Source organism: Plectrocnemia conspersa, unplaced genomic scaffold (genome assembly GCF_051122295.1).
Source record: "Plectrocnemia conspersa isolate PC_06_02 unplaced genomic scaffold, ASM5112229v1 ptg000014l, whole genome shotgun sequence".
NCBI lineage: Eukaryota > Metazoa > Arthropoda > Insecta > Trichoptera > Polycentropodidae > Plectrocnemia > Plectrocnemia conspersa.
This window is the reverse complement of record NW_028277178.1, coordinates 13,167,911-13,186,544: the sequence shown is the minus strand read 5'-3', so window position 1 is coordinate 13,186,544 and position 18,634 is coordinate 13,167,911.

The window sequence follows — 18,634 nt, the reverse complement described above, 5'->3', positions numbered from 1 at the left end:
CTGCCTAAAGCATTTTATGTTACAGAACGAATTAAATTTGCATTGGGCAAGGGCAACTTTTGCATTGTTTGCTATAGCGCATCATCTGTAATGCAAACTCGTCGGCCTGTTCCTTTTTGTATTGCTTCAAAACGTTCTGATTTAATTAAGGAAAACTGGCAATTGTGCAACCTGTGCAGGGAAAAGGAAAGCTTGAAAGTAATTTTGTTTAGAGTTGAAATGAGGCGCTCCCAAGTTGTGTGTTGTACTAAAGATTTTTTTGCATATTAAAAAAGTAAAATAAAATATGAATGCTTTTTAATTAAATTCACGGCATCTATTATGAAATTTAAGGGCACTTACTTTTTTGTGTCGGAAAAGTTTTAGGGTTAGCAATGAATAGTGAATAAATGATATCTATATTTACCAAAATTTCTTTAGTATTAAAATCGGTCAGCAATGAATAGTGAATAAATGATATCTATATCAACATCATATCAAAATCTTGTTAGTATTAAAATTGAAACAATTAAATTGAGCTCTTAATTAAAAATCTCTATCTTATTTTATGAGTAAAATATTTATTAAGAAATTATTTTGTAAACAAGAGATTTTTTTAACTTTACCACCTATATGTATATCTTAAAGCAAGCGTTATAAATTTATTGGGAATTACAGTAATAGTTGATATTACGTTATCGAAATCAAAAGCAGTGGTAAATATAGAATATGAGTTCTCTAAATGTTTTGAAATTAAACTTGGTGACGCATTTTTCACCGTATTATTTAATCTAATGCTAGAAGTTATAACCCGCAAACTGAATATCAGGGGTTGTATTTATTTTTATACCAATGAATGTGTGCATACACCTTCGCGTTGAAAATAAAAGGTCACAACTTCAATTTGTTAATAAAAATTAATAAAATAAAAAATGTTAAGCATTGTTATTTAGGAAATGCTTACCTTGCAAGATCAGTGTTAAAAATCTGTCAACATAAATACAATCCGGAAAATTTATTGTATTATCGACACGTGTTCAATGGTAGGTATACGAATTTAGTATGTTTGTGTTATTGTTTGTTTCCCAGATAAGGAACACTCATAAGCTCCGGTTTTTCGCCAATAAATCTCATATATGGAGTCTGACTTTGCCAATACTGTGCAAATGGCCCATTGAGAGCCAATCGATCATGTCGTTATATGTTTCAGTCGGCCAACGGTCGGCTTTAGCTGATATAATATATATTTTTCGCATCTCAGTGCCTCTCAAGTGAATCATTCGATTTATACTGCTTAGCAAAACAAATGTACTGCTTGCGTGTTTTATTTTTCTTTACATCGAATGCTTTGGCAAACTTGATTTCGCTCTCGACGCCCAGAATCGATAATATAGCGATTCAATTAAATGAGGCGAATTTATATAGGTCGGCGGATCGAAAATCCGATGAATCTGCACAGCAGCTAATCTTTATGCCGTTTTATTTGCATTAATTATATGAAAAAATTAAAAATGCTATCTGTTGATATTTTTTATGTGCATTAAATATTTATTTTTAACACATTATTTTATTTAAATTAAAATACATTTATATTTTACCTTCTATTTTTCCCTCAAAAATAACGATTTGACAAACATCTGAGCTTACATTATATAATATTTGCTACGATAGTACTGTGTTACAATTGTGCGAGTATATCAAATATATTAAACAAATACAGAGAGAGATTTCTATGTCTATGACTGTATTTGAATGTGAGTAACAATATACTGACTTAAAACTTAAGTAAAATAATAAATTTTAAAATTATGCTATTATATAAAATACATTAAACTGATTTATAACGGTTTTTCTGTTTTTAATTTGTTATTAGCAAATTAATAAGACAATTTATTAAAAAAAATAATCTTATGTTTATTAAATTTAAGCTTGGAGTCCAGGTTTAAGCCCAGTTATTAAATGCTTGTTCTTTATTTTACGTTACTGCCCTGATTATTTTAGAGATGCGGTGGCAAAGTTTATCTACGTTTTGTGAATACAAAAGATTATGTTTTATTTCAGTTTATTTTAATTGTCCACCTCACAAATTTTTTACCAAAGATTTCTGTAATTTATTCGTGATTAGTTTAAGACTGTGAGCACTAAATATAAATATCACCAACGTACTTAAATAAATGAGTATTTTTTAAATTTTAGGATATCGTTTATACATAAGATAAAAAGAAACAGCCAAAGCAAACCTTACTGAGAAATTCCAACTAGAATTTTACGCGGTATCCAGTGTTTATTATTTAATGAAACAACATAGCTTTTAATTCTCATATATGTGCAAATTAAGCGTAACAAAAAGTCGGAGGTTTCGTATTTGTATTGTTTTTTAATCAAACCGTCAGAGATTTTTATATTTAATAAAAAAGATCCGTACTTTTTATCATATTGTTTTAGCTCTTAAGTTGATGTGTTGTCGAGTGATTTTCATATAAGCCGAACTGTTCATTAATAATTTTATTTTTCAAAGATTCCTTTTCAAATATTTTACTAAGCGATGGTAATAAAATCTATTTGGAATTGAAGGATCCATATCAGGTTTTTCATCAGATGGATTTTATAATTTTTTTGGGAAATACTCCAAAGATAAGTAAGCGTTGGTGATGTTTATCAAGTAAAATAATACCTTAAAATTCCATAAAGGTGTTTAATCAACGTGGTATTTAATAGGTCGATTCCAGGACATTATTTTATTTATTTAACTTGAAAATGTTGTATCGCGAGTTAAAGCTTTTATAATATGGGTACTTAATTTAAAAAGTATTTAATATTAGACAATAAACAATATAAATAAAGGTTACGCTTTTCTTGATATATAATTTATTAAAATATAAATCTGATTGGCTTATTTTAAAATTATATGAGCCTCGGAGCGTAATTGATTTAATTAAAACTTCACTTACAAAGGGTACATCTCTAAATTAATGAACATCCGTAGTTTGAAAGTCTAAAGAATGAGTAATGAAATTTCGAAACTTTACATCAAAACGTATAGATGTGTGTCTCGTCATTTGATATCTCATCACATGCATAAATTACCCAAGTTTAATAAGTAAGTTATATCCTAAATATTTAATTGAATAATTGAGCGATACCCGAATTGAGTTTGATAATTATCGGATGCAAACTTACAAACAATTTGGTTATAATAATTAATTTATAAACGATACAATATATTTATTTTAATGAGCAGCCAAATTTAGATTTTCCATTATAAATCGAAATTTATTCTCATAATATTACATATAAATAAGACGATTATATATCTTCACTCTTTTTGCATATTTTATTAGCATTCTTTTTTGGACGTACATATATATTATTCAAGGCACGTACACCGACACGACACGTACACAGTACCAGAATAGATAATGGGTTGTTTTATATGAAGCAACTTTTTAAACATTCACATTTAATTACAGGGCCAAAATTTAATAATTTAATTTTTGGTGGCCGAAATTCTAAGAAAAAATAAATAAATTTATTTATTTGAGAGAATTATTTCAGCACGCTTTTGAAGATGAATGGTTCAAAAATAATTAAAAAGTCATAATGAAATTCACAACGCGTCTAAATTAATTAAATATTATTTTATATTTTTTTCATCTACAATATAATAAAATATATTTAAATGAAATATATACATATTTATTTATGTGACTATCTGAAATTAAGCTTTAATACTATTTTAATAACACTGAACGATAGTGTGAAAATCAGTGCTAAGCCTAATGTTACAATCTTAGCTCTTATAAATAAGAAAAATGCTTCAGTTTGCAAAATATATATTTAACAAATATTTAATGACAGCTGTAGATTTGTTATAGAAAAATTAATATTCTAAGAAACAGATAAAATTGTTTATGGTAAATAATAGCTAATCACATTACATCAAAATCGTTCTTATATATATAGTCTGATAATATAATAAAAATAAATGCGGTGTCAAAAATATAGGTATCTTTTATTAAAATAAAATTTAATTTGATAAGCAAAATATATATTTTTTTTAATATTACTTTGCCTCGGCTGTGTCAACGTCTATTGCTTTTAAAAATGTAAAATTAACCATTGTTACAAAAGTGATAACAACAATAAAAAATATATAGAAGAGAAAGCCAAAATGCGCAGACAGCGCTTGCAAAGAAAAGAGACAAATAGCAGCTCAACTATGCAGAAAAAAGAAGCGACAAATTATGAAAGGAGCAAGGGTAGATTTAGAAACGCATATAGCACAAAATAAAGTTATAAATTTGTATAAAGTTATACGAAGTCTTAATAAGACTTCCCAATCCGAATAAAATGCATGTAGAGACAAGGAAGGTAAAATTCTCTTTGATGCGTAGTCAAATGATGCTCGCGAAAATCAAATTGTTCATGAATAAGTTTGCTATTAGGAGATTCCTTTTATTTCGGTAATACGATTTTTACAAATAAGTTGCTTAATGACGGCAGTGAACTGTTCGGGTGATAGTGAATTAGTCTGTTATCTGCTTTGACAGATTTTTTAATCGGATGAATTTTTTCCGTTTTCCAGATAATTGAGAAATATCTAAAAGATAACTATGAATTAAATATTTTAGTTAAGCACTCAAAGTATACAAAAGAGAGGTCTTAATTAAAATATTACCTAATTTATCTATTCCTGGAGTCTTTCTATTTTTTAATCGAATTTCTGATAAGTCGACTTTGTTAATGGATTTTTCATCTATTCGAGATCTACTTATATCTTTAATTGCCCGGTCCACTTTAGATCGACCTTTTTAGTCAATGTAATTTTGTAAAAGTTGATCTCGACCTTCTTGTGAATTTTATTGGCCATGTTGTTCCCGGATATTAGATGCGGTAAATTTGAGTTTTTATTTTTAAGCTTTCGCCATTTTCCATATAAAATTGTCTCCTGGTTTCAATGTTTTTAATTTACGTGACCACGAAACCTTTTTAATGTTTCGAATTGTAACGTTAATTTTATCAGTTAATTTGTTAATTACAGTTTTAAGTTGGAGCGATTTAATTTGATGCTATTACTTTCTCATATTATTTTTAATTTTAATAAGTACAATTATTTCTATGTTATTCCAAATATTTTTACCCACTAGAATTGATGATATTTTGGCCTACTCGATCATGAATGGTAAATAATGAAAATCTGTCGTAAATAATTTAAGTGTCATTTGAGGTTTAATTCTGTCGATTATTTAATATCCAATACTCTACTATGCCTCCAAATTGCTTCCAATCAACTTTTGCATAATCAGAAATGACCTCAGATACCATGTTGACCTTACCGTCCAATATAAATAACACTGGATGCAGTGCATATTTGTAATCAACGGGATTTGCCCTTGACCAACGTATATCCGGAATTGATGGTGGTGTGTGGTTGGTAGGATAATGCGTAAAATTCGTGAAATTTACAGTAGTGTCCGTGTCGGGTAAATAATTAAAGAGTAATTTACTGGATCAAATCGCACGGGAACAATCTCGAGTTAAAATCTTCAGTTAATATCACAGATTCTCCAAGATTAAAAACAGCATCAAGGTTGCATTCAGAAAGCTTTGCTGCGGTTCTATAAGTCCCAAATGAAGGTTAATGGACAAATAATGGAGAAGGATAGAGTGCCCAAAATAATGGCACATTGGATCTCACAAATAAAACGACCTAGGGACAGGCCAAAGAAGAAATGTAAGAATTATTTTTAGAAAGATTCAAACATATTACGAGAATGCATTCAAATAAGATGTGATGAATGGAGAGTACTGGGGAGAGACTGGGTGCGTTGAAAACAACTTGTGGAAGAGATCAAGACTCGATGCGAGTCGTTGAGCCAACAAAGAAAGTTTTACAATATTTTTTTTATTTACTCAGACGCTTAATTCTATCTCTTATGACGTTATTTTATTTAAAGAGCCGTTTTAGCTTCAAGTACACATTAATTCAATTACTAATTCATGCGTTTTTTACCTTGAATTCGGAAAAGGTTTTTATATCACAGACATCTTGGTGCATTATTTATTTGATAGCTCTCTCTGATAACCTACAGATTTTATAATTGACCTTATGTTTTTTAAACAAAAATTATACGTATCGTTAGTTATAGAATATGTAGCGACCTATAGCATTGTAATCAACTATGAATGGTTTACTCGGAGGCTAGAGAAAATTATTCATATAAGTCAAGGGCTCGCCATATTTGATCAAAATTTGCCAAATAATATAGTGTCTATGTCTAACTCTATATATGTAAGGCAGAAGTAAAATATTGTGTACTTAAGCAAACTTTTAAAAAGTTTTTAACATCTTACAAAATTAAGTTTCGAAACTTTATTCCAAACTGGGTAAAACCAAATGTTCAGTCGATCTCAATTAATTAGTTTAAAAATAAGACTCATTATCTTTCAGTTATACTATATTTAACTCTATGTGCTAGATCTCGTTAAATATTGAAAATTTAAATTTATAATTAAAAGGAAAAATCATAGAATTTTTTTTTTTTTTTAAATTCATTTGAAACTATTTGTTGATTTAATCTGTATAACTAGGAGTTTTTATAATGGACCGAGCACTTTACTCGGGCTGTCTAACCCGCCAACTAATGCTTTTTTGTCGATTCGAGTTCAAATATTTTACTAAGTGAAAGCTATAAACTTGAGAGGGAAACCATACCCGGACAGGTACACAGGCGGAATATTTTTAAAATAAATCTGTCGTCGGCCACCGGCTGCCTCGCTAGGGGATATCAGATTTTTCCCTTTGCCATTGTAAGGTTGAGTGTTTGTGCAGCCGGGGGTCAGGAGTGCTCAACCCTTTCGGCGGGCGCTAATGCGGCTTCGGGGAGCCGTAAAGGATTTTTCAATTACCCGGAAAGAGACAATGGCGCCCATTGATGAACAACCATAATCGTTTGAAACAACAATTAAAAAGTATTCAATTTTTAAGTTTTATTTATATTTTTCCTTTTCTTATGAAACGTACGATTTTTTACATAAATATATTTTGGACAGTGATCCTCACTATTAAGACCATTACCATAAAATGTTGTTCGGATTCATAAGAGCAATCGGGTGAGCCCAAAAAGGTTAAGTACATAGACCGTTAAAGGGACGAATTGCGTTCGTTATAATTTTAAAAGCCTTATTTTATTTTCTTGTATATTAACACGTATTCTTACATTTTAGTGTAAAAATATACAGTTAAGAATAACTTTTGATATTAAGCACTGGCTCTTGTTATACAATTTTTTTAGCTCGCAGCTCATTTTTAAGACATGTTTAAGAAATCGAAAGAGTAAAAATATTTCAGACGGATAAAGTGTTTTGTAAAAATAAAAATCAGTGATTCTGAAAAATCAACCTATTATACACGTTTTTTAATAAACCTTAAACTAAAACTGTGTTTCTGAAAACACTAAAATTTTACGTGGTACTAATACTATATCGTAAGTATTTTTTAATTCATGCACTTAGAAAATTAAAGGAGGTTCGTTGTTTTCAGCTGACTGATTAAAGGGTTCGTAGAATAAGCAAATCATACAAACGTGTATTTACCCCACAGGAAAAAACAACTCAATGCTTCTTTAACAAATTACTAATTTATGGCCTTTAAATTAATTATATACTTTTATTTTTAGTAAAAATAATGTTGATAATAAAATATTGCTAAATTTTAAGTCGTATGCTTATTTATACATCAAAGCTTATTATTATATTATGACAGTTTAAAGTAAACTACTCAACAATTTTGTAAAATAAACCATTAGTTTGAATTTTTAATGAATTACTGTTGCGTGTGATAAATGACATATTCAATAATACAATATTTAAAAGGTATATAAAACCATAACAAAAAAATGACAGAAATTCACTACATAATTGGTTTATATTAAACGAAGCCAAAGTAAATGTTAAATAACCTTTGAAAAATAAAAGTTGTCACAAAAACATAATCAACCTAAACATGACACAAGCAGGTGCTGAAACACTTTATAATAAATAAAATCAGCAAAGGATTTTTTCCCCTGTCACGCATTCAATTTGAAAGTAATAAAAAATAATACATTTTATATATTCGTTTTCTAAAGAACATTGGAATAAATTTCATAACTGCAGAAATGCATTGTTTAATGATAGAGGCGATAATTTTTTTTCATTTCGCCATGCTTTATCTTAAATGTAATTCATTATAAAAACATATATATGGAGTAGGAATTTAAATGTAAAAAGAGAAAGGGGCAAAAAGGAACAAGAAATCACGAGAACAGCATAGTATCATACATCAAAATGTTATTAATAAAGTCGCAAATCCATCTTTAGTAAGTCAATCTACCCGAAAGCCAGCTATTATCCAGTTTCTAGCCTTCGATTAAACCATTTATTCATATGGTCTAATGAACACAGCTGCTATTCAGCCTTGATATTTATGTCACATTTTTCTCGTGCCGATACGTCGACGCACATGGACGAGTCCTGCCTCCTATGTTGATGTAACAATTGTAGCATCGGTAATGTGATATTTTTGATTTGACTTTTTACGAAGCTACCGTGAAAATAGTTAACCAAGAAATGTCTATTATGGTGATCGTTTTAACTCCAAAGTTGCGATCATTCAACTGAATATTGCGCTTTAAAATTGCATTGCGGCCCGCAAAAGACCCGAAAATATGGTTAGCTGTTTGCATAAACCTTTATAACAGACTCATTATATTCATTTTTTATGAATAAATTGATCGGTGTTTGATACAAAAAATATCGTATAACATAAGATCGTTAGTATTAAATTAAGACAAAGCAAACAACAAACGTTTAATTACTAATAAATAATTTTAATGCAAATATTTAATTTTAATAATACGTAAATAACGACATGTAAAGCGATATTTATCGCTGCGAATATTTCAATTTGTAAAAACAAAACATTTCCCTTTGTCTGCGCATAGGCATCGTTTGTGTTTTTACTTTTTTTTTATCAAAAGCAGATTTGATTACGTGAAAAAAATATATTTATCGGATTTTCTGTTGAAGATGATTAATTAAGGAAAGGGTTTGTTTTTGCGAGCAGCGATCGATGGTGCGGAACGATAGGCGTTATCTGCCTTAAAAATACGCCAAAGCGAAATGGATTAGCAAAATTTGTTATTAGATTGATTAAATTTTGAAGCACAAAAACAATGTTTAATTATTCTATAGCAACAAAAAATAATATTTAATAAAATAAAGTTTCAAAGGTTGTCGATTGCTTCTCGCATATAAATCTAGTGTACGTGCGGATAACTTAAGTTAACCGAAAAATTATTGGGGAAAGGAATTTACGGTTTCGGAAAATCAGAGGCGTATTATTATATTTTTTAATCGTGAAGTAATAACGTTTATTTGTTGAGCTACGTTTATGGGCAATAATATTTTTATTGTCGAATACGATGTTTTGAAGTTTATTTGATACAAAATAAAAATTTATGACGTAATTAAAAGTAATAATAGATAAAACATACTTACAAAAAATCTATAAAACAAAAAAGAACTACAATGAAGCATATAATAAACAGGGTATTTTTCATGTATTGACAGTTTTTAAAACCATAGTTAAATAATGAGAGCAACTAAAATATGTTGGTACTAGTATAAGACTTGTAATATTTGGTAATAATAAATAAATGTGGATTTTTTAATGAAAAGATTAAAGAACACTTTTAAATGCTTATTATTTAAGTGATTCAAAATATAATTATCTCCTGAAGGTATTAGTTTTAACATTTTCTTACCTCTCTGTATTTTTTTTAAATTTCTTTAGCATTATTCTAGGAAGTGTTACAATATTCTAAATAAATGTTAGTGAGAAAAAACAAGGCTTAGAAAATATGATGGATGAGATAAAACATTTGACCTAATCACAGAAACAACATATCATAGAAAAAAGTATTTGAAACACCCATTGTGTATTATTTCACAAAAATGTGAAATAGTACATAAATCATAAAAAATAACAAATAATTACAAATAAATTAAAAATATTTAGTGTTATTGTAAACCTTAGAATATTAGATATAAAAATTAAATGTATGTTATTTTCCTTGTTATACATTTTCTCAACAGCTAAAAAGCAAGAATAATTTTATGGTTAACATGCTTATTAGAAGTAATGTAAAGCGTACAACACAATTTATTAATACTGGAGAAGGCATAAAAATCACGTAATTATCATCACGTAAGATTACGTACATGTCTATGTAGGTTGTTTCATAAGTCTCTGCGCTTTTAAAGTGCAAGCTAAATTCACAAAAAAAAAAAACCTGTGATATTTTCAATTATATATTCTCTATTATTTTTTACAATTATTCTCCACATGTTAATTGAATATTTAATATTGTTTTTTAGATCCGTTTTTGTAAGATACTCTTTCCCATCTTAAAACTGTTGCAGGGATATAAAAAGATGATTGTCGCTTCGAACAGTGTCTTGGGAATACGGTAGATAAAAATTTCTTAAAAAAAATCATTGATTTTTTTTCGTTTTATTTGATATACGAAGGCGAGTGGTTTATAAAGGCATGTCTTTTTACGGTAAGAGCCTTTTTGAAACGAATTAACTAAGCACACTGCGTATGTTGTATTTGTCTGCCTATAATTCAAGGTACCCTTATTCCGCAAGTTGACACCTTTCGTATTTTTTTAAAAATGTACTGTGTGAATTGATAGAACAAATTTTTTTAAACAACATTTGACACTTTCTCAATTTAATTGCATCTCTGTCAATTGCATTAAACATATTTTTATGACCAATTGAAATTCATAAAGCATAATAAATATAGCTTAACTAATATCATTTTATCTCCACAGTCATTGTTGATTTGGGGTAGAAAATATCGAAGCATAAAATATCCCGTTACTAAAGGAGATCACTGATACGATTTCTGTTAACAAACACAAAAGATTTACTTAAATTATTTTTAATATTCAAAAAGGTTATTTGTTTTTGCAAATGTAAGTAAAAAAACGTAAAAGCAATCCGAATGTAGAGAATTTACCAATCATTGTTATTTTTTATTTACGTAAATTTTATGAATATTTTAAAATAATCGAACAGTCAGACTGTAAATTTATTTAATATTTTTCGAGTGCCTCATACTAGATGCTATTATACAACTGACATTAATTTATATAAAATTTTGATGATGCTTTTATACTCAGTGGTTAGAGTGGTTTTAAGCTGTCGATGTGCGGTCCCATTTCAAGCCGCAAAGCTCTTTAATGAATCATGCGGATTGTTAAAAAGTGTTTCACTATTATTTTTTATAACAATTTCAATACGGTAGGAATATATGAAACGTTTGACAAATTCGATTTTTGAAGAATGGAATTGAGTTTCAAAATATAAATCGGTTTTAAATGAATAATGTTAAATATATTATCTAGCTAATATATTTTGACCATTGATCTTTTTTTATTTATTTATTTATAATTGAAGTATTTTTAAATCATATTTAAAAAATAATAATCTGCTTTTTTAAACTACTGTCAACACTAAAGGTAAAAATATAAACAATGCTTTACCCAATTTTAGTTTCTCATCCATATATTATAGATTTGTAAAATTCATTAAATATCTTAGTTAGAATTTATTTCTTGTTTTTACTGGACGTTTTAATCTAGACTTTAAAATGTTTTTATTTTTCAGTATCCTTGCATAAATGAGCCTAATTTGTAACGTTTGATGTTAATATATAGTCGTCTGATAAACCTGGTTTGAAATATGCACTCGCAAACGATAAATTAACCTTCTTGTACCTGCCGAGTATATAAACTATTTCCAAGAATTTGGAAAAGCTAGCTTTGACATTGCATATTTCGCTTAGCAAATTAATCATTTAACCTTGAACACATAAAACCGTGATTATCGTAACTAGATATAAAATAAAACTTTGAAATTCGCTAAATAGATTGGATTGGATTGTATTTATTTTTTTATTTTATTTACCAATTAACTAACATTGATTTGCTTTGGTAATTTTCAACATCTTAAATTTAAATATTTTGATCCAGAAAATATCTCTATTGTTTGGTATGTAATTTTATCATTATTACACCGTAAATTAAAAATACCATTATTTAATATTAAGAAAATTCGTTTATCTATGGCTTATTCTATCATCATTTTTCTATTTCCAATATTCGAAGTACATAAGAGATATATTTGCTACAGCTATATCCCAAAAAATACACACACATGTTTTTCTTTGATTCGAAATATAAATTTATTTTATCTTCAAAAAAATAGGACCTATCGTGTCCTAGAATCTGACATTTGAAATCGATACAAGGGATAACGTAATACGGAACGAAAATTACATCCATGGGTGAAATTAAATGAAGAGCTCTTTCCATCCAAGCGAACATTCTTTTATTAATATAAATCTCTCTTGATCTTTCAGACATTTCTCTTAAGACAATTTGCTGAATTTGGATTTACATACAAAGGTCGCACAAACTCCTCGAGAGTTTGTGCGATTCAACGTGTACTACAAATTCACAATAGGAAGCTTTTGAATTTTTATCTTCCGTACGAATTCATTGAGATTATTTATTTTAAATAAATTTAATTGAGAGGCTTGGTATTTTTCGTATTTATGTATAATATATTACCGTCAGAAGAGAGGAAAGCTAATTGGGCTCGTTTTTCAAAAATAATCACATCGGAAAGCCATATAAATAATAAAATTGTTTGATAAGCAAAATTATTTGGTTTGCTGATTTAAATTTTTGATCGTATTTATTATCATAAAGCAAAAATACAAACGAGTAATTCAACATAAAAATGTTCTGATAAAGATAGGTAAAAAAAATATAATATATAATAAAAGAAAAAAAGCTCTTTTATTATTTACTTTTCTTATATATTAAAAAAATAATATTTAAAAAATTAAGATTAAATTTTTTACTATAAATATAGAGTGATTAGGTGAATAACGATAAAGTTGTAAGAAAGTACTCAATCAAAGTCGATCAGTTGCTAGAACTACCGTCGTATTATTCTAGAATATCCGCCCCACCGTTTCCTGCTTCCGCCAAAAACAGCGCCCCCTGGTGACCAGACGCTAAAATTCTATGTGAGTTGCAATCACCTGAACAGTTTTTTATAATTCATAGGTCATTCTAACAACAGTTTAGAACAAATAAAAATACGTAGTTAACGTGTCGATGTTAATTTAAAATATACTATACACCTACAATGTCGATGTTAATTTAAAATATTTCACAGGCTACATTAAAGCCGTTAATCACTTATAAGAACCGTTAAAAAACTAAGCGTTGTGTGAACAAAATGGGTAATAGACGTTCTACCCAGCGAATAAGACTATTGTTATTTTATCCTCAGTAAACAATCGCCGCAGTGGAAATCCAGATATTTGTGAGTGTGTCTAATAAGCGATGCAATTGTACAGCAAACATTCTTATTGCGATTTGCCAGAACTCACTCAAACTAGTTTAATAAATGATGTGACACTTGGTCACAGCAGCATAGTTGCGGTGACAGACGCGGTAAGAGACGCAGTAAGTAGGGATTCTGAAGTCTCGGGTTTTTTCGATTCCCGGGACTCGAGACCCAAATTTTTAACTCGACTTTTAACTGGACTCGATACTTTGATTATTTTTCGTATAATCATGAAAAAAAAATATGTTAAAAAATTAACTTATTATTATTAACTTTAATTAACTTATTATTATTAACTTGAACTAATTTATTATTATGATCTTATATTATTTGTGTTATAGGTACGATAGGTAAAATTTTATTGAAACAATTTAAAAACACTTTATTCGATATTTATTTAAATTTAATTTATTACAATGTTTTTAATCGAAATATTTATATCAATATTAAGTTAAAACCTTTACTTTTGTAAGGAAACATATGTTTTTAAAAACACCAAGGCGTTTAATGATGAATCACATAGCCTGTTCCTGGTTTTTGTGGCAAATATTCCAGATGTAAAAAATACTCTCTCGCTTTCTGTAGATGTTGGCTTAATTGTAAGCAATGATTTGAATAAAAGCTTTAGATTCGGAGATCGCTTGATAGTGGAATCTAATATCTGAAACTCCTTTTTATAGTTGAGTTTTTTATTTCTAGTCGTTGAAATATTTTGGTGGTTCGTGCGACAGAGTTGTGTTGATTTCAAATATTTTTTTTAAAAGGAAATTAACAATAATTTCGGAAGTTAATAAAGTGGCATCTCGATGACTTAGAGCTTCAACTGCCAGATTTATAAAAGTGAGTACTTCACAAATATTTTCCAATACGTGAATGTTCGATTCATTCCAAATTTGGCCGATGCCAAGATCAATTAATGATTTTCTAATGCAATTTCGTAACTTTCAAAATCTCGAGATCATGGGTAATAAGGAATTCCACCTTGTCTTCATATCGAGACATAAATTAAGCTTGACATCAAATTCGCTCTTTACATATTTTTGTAAAATTGCACTTCGGAAAGTCTTGAGTCCCGGGTTATTAATTTTTAAATTCCCGGGACTCGAGACAGCAAAAAATCTTTGAATTCTCGGGAATAAATTCCCGGGTTGTCTCGACACAGAATCCCTAGCAGTAAGTCACAAACATCGTCCAGTACCGTCACAGGATCACATTAAAACAAATCATAGCTTTTTAAAAAAATCACAGCCTAAAATAATTCATCTGAACAGCTACGCTGACAGTTTTTGTCAAATCGTCTAACTACCAAAGCTTTGTCCTGCCGGCCGATCTTCGGCCATCAAATCTCTTAACCATTCATACAAAAAGGCCTACTCACAGAAGTTTTCCTATTTTAATAAAGACATAGACAGCCTCTCTTTAAGATACACGGTAGAGTTCGTTGTTGATTCTGATGCGCAACTCATTGCCCTCACTCACCGTGCCTTTTTTTAACTTCGCTGCACTTTTTAAGCAGTCGTTCGTCAGCCTTGGTAATTTTCTGATATTCCAAACCATATGTCAGCATCAGTCTAATCAATACTTTTGTTACATGAGTATCTTCGTGCGACGAGATGGTGTCCGCAATTTGATCTTAATTTAATAGACTAAATAAAGATTTATATGTTGACACTACTATTCTTTTTTGATCTTTTCACTAATGTTGTTTTTGCCTGTTACAAGACTTTCTAGGTATATAAAATTGTTGACACACTCGAAGAATTTTTCTCATTTATTTGGATATATGAAGGATGAAGTTTCCGTTGAGCCATAATCGGAATATATTTTGTTTACTGCTCGTTAATTTTCATGCATATTTTTTTGACTAATGACTCAAAAAAGTTAAAGGCCTATTTTGACATTAATAGTACATTGTTACAATATATATGTTATCTGCATAGGCATAGATTTGTACAAATTTATTACATATATTATATTAAATGGTAATCCAATTCAAGTTTTATATGTTGGCAGCACTGTAAATCAGACAGCTGTCAATAATCACGTGTGTTCAAAGTGTCAAATGTTAGTTTTCAACAACACATGTAAGAAATGGATCGCTTATCCACAGCTTAACGCGTTTAAATTGTTTACCCGAGAATATTTCTGCTGTAAGTGAAAGTGTGACCGAAGACTTGGAATTGTAGATTCGTCGGTGTTCGCAGCTTTTGGGCTTTTTTATGGCTGCTTTTGCGGAATTTTGTATTGCAGTTGCACTTATTATTTTATGGCTAATTCATTTATTTTTTGCTTTTAGAAACAAGTTTCGTGTTATTCTGGCTATTATTAAAAATTAAAAACATGCTTTACAGTGCAACTTTTCTAGACTAGAAGTGATAAAGAAGTCTCGGTTCTACAATTGCACCTTAAATTTAATTTAGGAATCATTTTCTGTGACAATGTTCAAAGTATTTACATGAATATGTCTTTAAAAAGTCATACCTTAAATTCTGAGCTAAAATAACTCATTCTCAGATAATTCTATATAAAAAAAATTATGATTTTATGTTGATAATTATGAAATAAAACGTTTTTTTATGTTGATAAAAATCCTAAATATTTATATCAATTAAGTTATAAGCTCTATTTTAAGCTTTGATTTTAGATCACCTTTGTTACAATTACTGTGTTTTTATGGAGATTTTAAAAATTGTCTATGATAAAACACTATCCATAAACAAACTTTTACCTCTAAACTTATAGTTATAAATGAGGAAACTCGCTTATTTGCTGTTTCTCGATCGCTGTATAAAAACGTTGATGGAATACCCGGACGTATACAAATTTGCGATAAAGTTAACCTAGTTGATAAGGAGAATACGTTCGGCCAAAGAAAATTGTTTGGCCATAGTCAGTAAAAAGATCGCGTAGGCGAGCTTACAAAAGCACTTTCAGTAGATAAACTGGGGATGTATTTGTTTGTACGACTAACAAAGTGGTTTATACGGAGTTCGGTTGTGTGTGCGGTCTCCTCTCGGTCTGGCACTATTTATATGTACGCCCGACCATAAAGCTTTCACTTGCCTTTTTCTTTTACGTATTAAAATCGATCGTAAAATCGGTTTATCGCTCCGCCCCCATTCTGGCATTCAACTTTAAATTCTATACACTCAAGCACTCTGAGAATTTTCTCGCTGAAAGAAACCGACGAAAAAAGAACTGTTTGTCGACCCGATTTGGTTAGTGGGTAGAAAAAATGAAATAACGCTAAGAATTCGGCGAAAAGACGAACGCAAGCCCGAAAGATAAACAAACAATTCATATTGTGTACGAAATTTCTTCTATTTTATAAAATAACATCTTATTTTATGAATAATAAACCGAAATATTTATACACATTAGGAGCACCTTTTCATAATAATTTAATATTCTTAATACATATTTTGTTAATTTAATATATTTTCGTGGTTGAAAATTGACATTTAATTCAAGACTACTTTTGACTAATACAGTCAATTTTAAAATACAATATATTACTTTATGACTTAAAATTAATATGAAAATAAGCTCCTACTGTGTATTAAATACTTCGGGGCTTACATGGCACTTTACGTATTTATTTTGGTCTGAAGAGTTGAGTGTTTGTTTGTGAGATCATCTTTAAATTTTAAATACTGGCTACAGATATTTTGATGCGGACTATATTCTCTTAATCGAGGTTCATTTCTCATTTACCAAACTACCCAGGTATTTGAAATATTTCACCCTCCTAATTCTATCTCTGTATAATTATAAGCTTACTGGACTCACGGTGAAGTTGCTTGTAACCATAATTTTTATTTTATCAATGTTTTTTATTGAAATTTAATCAAGTTTAGCATTTACGTATTAAATAAATACGAAGGCTATGCAAAAGAACCACATTAAGGTAAAAAAAAAAACGACAGACAATTAATTTTTATATGGGAATTTCATCTAAGTAGGACTACTCATAAAAAGTTTTTTTGAAGATTTATGGCTCATTAAAAAAGTATCATTAAAAAATTATAATATTTAATTGGCAATCATGCGTCTTTATATTTATCTAGACTAGATAATAAAAATGCATGCTCAAAGATTCTAGTGATATCGATAATATCTATACTATATTTTCTGGGAAGGGAAGTAAGTTTGATTTAACACAATCAATCTTATCCTGGGTCCCCAGGCTCAAGCGAAAACTAAATTAGTCTATTGAAGCAGGAAAGCATTCGCGCAGGTGGCTTTGCAATCGCACCACAATAACTTTCTGAAGCAGTTTTCATAAAGCGTAAAGAAGTTTAATCATTAGCCGTTATGGTTGCTGCCAGGTATATTTTTCATCTTGCTAATAACAATTACTTTTCCAATATTATAATAATTGGAACAACGTAAAGAAAGTTCGCTGAACAGATTTGCAAAGTATTTTTCAATATATTTTCTAAATAAATATATAGTAATATTTAAATGAATTTTTAAAGGTTATTTAAACAAACAAAAAATGATGAACATTATATATATTATATAATTTATCACTAACAATAAGATGAAAATAAACAAAATGCAGTGTTAACAAAGATGATAAATATCGATCTCTAACCGAAGAGTTTGATGTATTCGAAATGTCTAGTCACGTTTACACAAACAACTGAGGCATATTTTGTAAACGATTAAACGTGAAAAAATAACTAGAATTCAAAACTAATTAACCAATTCAACGTTAAATGCCTTAATTTTTTTAGACATTGTTTAGGTATATAAGTAGGTACTATTGTAAATAATTTATTGTATATTATATTTTTTATTAATTCGTTTTGTTGGTAGTAAATTTTAATATATTTTGTACCACAGATTTAATGAACTAACTTGAATATAAATTCATAGCTGTTTTTCTGATTTTATTTATATTTGTTTTTTTTATGCTATTAAATATTGTTCAATACTATACATTTTATTATAAAATAAATTAGCTGATCGTAAACTAAATAATATATTTATAGTACTTATTAAGCCAATAATTAATAAAATTTACCATAATAAACTTCATTAGCAATAACTGTATGACAAAAAATTTAAATAATATATTTTTAAATATCAGCTAATTATTTCATTTTATATTTTATATTATTTTAAATATTAGGTAAGCATTTTATGAACACTGAAAAAGGTATGTAAAGAACAAAGA